The 4,949-nt window shown below is 40.6% G+C and overlaps 1 non-coding gene across 1 annotated transcript; it reads left to right on the forward strand.

Moving 5' to 3' along the window:
• The first annotated feature begins 2,004 nt into the window (after nucleotides 1-2,004).
• On the forward strand, nucleotides 2,005-2,164 carry LOC145341658 (U1 spliceosomal RNA). Its single transcript, XR_013886420.1, has one exon. It is a non-coding gene; the product is annotated as a U1 spliceosomal RNA (small nuclear RNA).
• Nucleotides 2,165-4,949: the final 2,785 nt, after the last annotated feature.

The raw sequence follows: 4,949 nt of genomic DNA on the forward strand, positions 1-4,949 counted from the left end.
GTACCCAGAGAAAACCCACGCAGACACGGGGAGAATGTGCAAACTCCACACAGACAATGACCCGAGCCAGGAACCGAACCCAGGACCCTGGAGCTGTGAAGCAGCAGTGCTAACTACTGTGCTACTGTGCCGCCCATTAATGTAAACCTACTTGTGACACTAATAATAAACGTTTAAAAAGTGAGGCTATTCAGCCCCTCAAACATTTTCTTAATGAGTTAGATCATGGCTGATCTGTATCTTAATTTTTTTTTCCAACTTGTCTTGGATCCATCACCCTTGCGAAACAAAAATCTATCAAATTTAATTTTGGAAATTTTTAAACGGCCCAAAGCTATTTAACTCGACCGGATAAGATCAGCGAATTCTTTACTGAAAGGTGAGATGGGATATCATGGTCACCATGACTGGGCACTGGGGGGGATGGGTTATGTTACATTACGTTACGTTATGTTACATACATTACATTACATTACATACTTTACATTACATTAGTAATGATTATGTTACTCGATTAGGAATGATTGTGTTACTGCATTAGTAATGGTTATTTTACTAGGTTAGTAATAGGTTATGTTACTAGATTAGTAATGATTATGTTACTGCATTAGTAAAGATTATATTACAACATTAATAATGGTTATGTTTCTAGATTAATAATGATCATGTTATCAGATTGGTAATGGTTATATTAATAGATTAGTAATGGTTACTACATTAGTAATGGTTATCTTATTATATTAGTAATGATTATGTTACGACATTAGTAATGATTATATTACTATATTAATATGGCTGTGTTACTAGATTAGTAATGATTATGTTAGTAGATTAGTAATCGTTATGTTACTACATTAATAATGATTATGTTATTACATTAATAATGGTTATGTTACTAGTTTAGTAATGGTTCTGTTACTAGATTAGTAACGGTTATGTTACTAGATTAGTAATGATTATGTTACTAGATTAGTAATGGTTATGTTACTAGATTAGTAATCCTGAGATTTTGAATGAACGAATGATCCAGCAACTTGTGTCCAAATGTTACAACAGTAGCTGGAGAATTTAATTCCCAATAATTGAAGAAAATCCACAATAAAATTTCGGTAATGGTGACCATGATATCCCATCTCACCTTTTAGTGAAGGATTCGCCAATCTGACCTGGCCAAGTTAAATGTGACTCCAGACCCATAGCAATATGGCCACCTCTTCAGCACCCTTTGAAAGAGTCTAAGAAGGCATTCAGTTGCATCTAAGATGGATGCTCACCACTACTTTCTCAAGGGCAAATACTGATGGCCAAAAAATTTACAGACCTTACCAAGTGATGCTCACATCCTGTGAATCACAGACTTGCAGAAGCAGACTATTGGTCCATCGTGTTTGTACTGGCTCTCCAAGTGAGCGTTATGACTTAGTGCCATTCCCCTGCCTTTTCCTTGTCCAAAGAACAAAGAACAAAACAGCACGGGAAACAGGCCATTCGGCCCAACGAGCCCGCGCCGCCATTTCAACATTATGAGTGCCCTCCTCTACCCATGACCTTTGTCTACACCTATTGGGGAAGATTGAGGGAAGACTAATTTAAGGACAATTTGTTACACCAATAACCCTAACCCTCTGGACATTGTTTCTATTCAAACAATCATCTAATGTTGTCTTGAATTCCGCAATTGAACTTACCTCCACCAATGAATAAATAAAAAAATTGTCCAATGCCCTTCCTCTGATTTCACTTTTAATGACCGAGCTTCAATGTTAAGGTTAAGTTTCTTTTATTCTAGACTCTCTCAACAGAGGAAATGATTTCTCTCTAGCTACCTCACCAGCTCTTTTAATCATCATGGGTGGCACGATGGCACAATGTTTAGCTCAGTTGCCTCACTACTGGCCGGGTTCAATGTGCAAACTCAGTGGAGTTTGCACATTCTTCCCATGCCTGCATGGTTTTCCTCTGGGTGGTCTGGTTTCCTCCCACAGATGTGGAGATGCCGGCTTTGGACTTAACTGGCAGGGGTGAAACCATGATCAAGCAGGTGGTTCGCCCAGGACGAGGCTATCCCATTGCACTCTGGGTGTGCTGACGCCTGCGATGTCCCCAAATGTGGTTCCTCCCACAGTCCAGAGATGTGCAAGTTAGGTTGATTGGCCGTACTAAATTACCCCTTAGCGTCAGGGGGCCTAGCAGGGTAAATGCATGGTTTGGTTTGATTTATTATTGTCACATGTATTAGCATACAGTGAAAATATTGTTTCTTGTGTGCTATACAGACAAAGCATAGAGAAGGAAAGGAGTGCAGAATGTTACAGTTATAGCTAGAGTGTAGAGAAAGATCAACTTAATGTGAAGTAGGCCCATTCAAAAGTCTGATGGCAGCAGGAAAGAAGATGTTTTTGAGTCAGTTGGGTATGTGTCCTCAGACTTTTGTGTCTTTTTCCTGATGCGAGAAGGTGTAAGTAAGAATGCCTGGGGTGTGTGGGGTCCTTGATTATGCCGGCTGCTTTTCCGAGGCAGCAGGAAGTGTAGACAGTGTCAATGGATGGGCAGCTGGTTTGAGTGATGGACTGGGCTTCATTGACGACTCTTTGTAGTTTATTGCAGTCTTTTGATTAGGTTAGATTTGATTTATTATTGTCACATGTATTGTTACACAGTGAAAAGTATTGTTTTTACTTCATCCCCGTTGATGTAGACAGCGACATGTTCTCCTTTACACCTCCTGAAGTTGATGACAATCTCCATTATTTAGTTGACATTGAGGGAAAGATTATTGCTGCCACACACCAGTCCACCAGATTCTCTATCTCACTCCTGTACTCAGTCCTCTCAGTAATTGAGATATACCCACGATGGTGGTGTTGTCAACAAACTTGAAAATCAAATTGAAGGGGAATTTGGCCACACAGTCATAGGTGGATAAAGAGTATAGTAGGATCTGGCAGCATCTGTGGAGAGAGAAACAGGGTTAACTTTGCGAGTCCATATAATTGTTCTAAAGAAAGGGTGAAACATAAAGGATTTTAAAGTGCTTTGGGGAAAGGGGGGAGGGCAGATGGCGGAAAATAGGTCAGTGGTAGGTGTGAAAAAAGAGAGACTGTACAAAGATATTTATTCGTTATATTGAACCTGGCATAAGAGGAAGTGTAAATCCTCAGAGAACAATTTCAGAATGGCAACCTGTAACTAGTGGAGTGTTGCAGAGGTCAATACTGGGGCCAGAATTATTTACAATATATATTAATGAGGGAATATTGGATGAGGGAAGTGAATGCACTATTGCCAAGTTTGCAGATGACACAAAATTAAATGGGTTTGATTTGATTTGATTTATCATTGTCACACGTATTAACATGCAGTAAAAGGTACTGTTTCTTACACGCTATACAGACAATGGGAAGGCAAGTGGTGAGGATGACACAAAGACTGTACAAAGAGATATAGACAGGCTAAGTGAGTGGGCAAAAACTTGGCAAATGGAATATAATGGAGGAAAATGTGAGGTTGCGCACTTTGGTAAGAAGAATAAAGGAGCTGGAAATTATTTCAATGGTGAAAGACTGCAGAAAACCGCAGTACAGAGGGATCTGGAGTCCTTGAGCACACATTACAAAAAACTAGCATGCAAGTTCAGCAGGTAATAGGGAAGACAAATGGAATGTTGGTCTTTGTTTCAAAGGGAATGGAGTTTGAAAATAGGGAAGTCTTACTAAAACTTTATAAGGCATGAATTAGATCATAGCTTGAAATACTATGAACAATTTTGGTTCCCTTATCTGAGGTAAGATATGTTGGCTTTGGGAGCAATCCAGAAAAAGTTCACAAGTTTGATCCTGGGTATGGAGGGATTTTTTTCATGAGGAGAGGTTAGGTAGGTTGGGTCTGTACTCACAGGAGTTTAGAAGAATGAGAGGCGACCTTATTGGGACACAGGACTACAGTGGGCTTGACAGGGTAGATGCTGAGAGGTTATTTTTTCTTGTGGAAGAGTGTAGGACCAGAGTGCATAATCTCAGAGTAATGGTTGCCCATGCAAGACAGAGATGAGAAGGAATTTCTTCTCTTGGAGAATGATGAATCTGTGGAATTTTATACTGCAGAGGGCTTTAGAGGCTGTGTTAAATATGTTCAAGGCTGAGATAGGCAGATTTATAATCAGTAAGGGAATCAAGGGTTATGGGGATAAGATTGGAAAGTGCAGTTGAGGATATCATATCAGATCAGCCATGATCACATTAAATGGTAGTGCAGACTCGATGGGCCAAATGGCCTACTTCTGCTCCTATGTCTTATGGTTGTTTGTGACTCCAGGATCACAGCAACATGGTTGGCTCTGAAATGGATCAGCAAGTGACTCAGCTGAGTTTAAGATGGAGACACACAAACATCTCCTGAAGGACTATTAGTGATGGGCAATAAATTCTCACCTTGCCAGAGAGAACTGCATCTCATGAGCAAATGGACAAAATAGTCCCTCCTCATTCATGCTATCAATATCTTTCAAGATTTATCCCATACATCGCTGGGAAGGGATGTTTGCACTTTACATTTGTGTCCTGAAGTTTATTTTGTCCAGCAAAATCAACAGAAAAAAAGACATACAGCTCGCAGAATGGAGTAGTGGAGCCCATAGAGTCTGCATCGATTCTGAAAGAAAGTTTTAAAGTTATTAGTGTCACAAGTGGGCTTACATTGACACTGCAATGAAGTTACTGTGAAAATCCCCTTGTCACCACACTCTGACACCTGTTCAGCTACGCTGAAGGAGAATTTAGCATGGCCAATGCACCTAACCAGCACACCTTTCGGACAGTGGAGGAAACTGGAGCACCCGGAGGAAACCCACACAGTCACGGGAAGAATGTGCAGACTCTGCATCCCTGGTGCTGTGAGGCAGCAGTGTTAACCACTGTGCCATCGCGTTGCCCACTTTGCCATCTCCAGAG

The sequence above is a fragment of the Carcharhinus amblyrhynchos genome, chromosome 3 (genome assembly GCF_965287045.1).
Source record: "Carcharhinus amblyrhynchos chromosome 3, sCarAmb.v2.hapA, whole genome shotgun sequence".
NCBI lineage: Eukaryota > Metazoa > Chordata > Chondrichthyes > Carcharhiniformes > Carcharhinidae > Carcharhinus > Carcharhinus amblyrhynchos.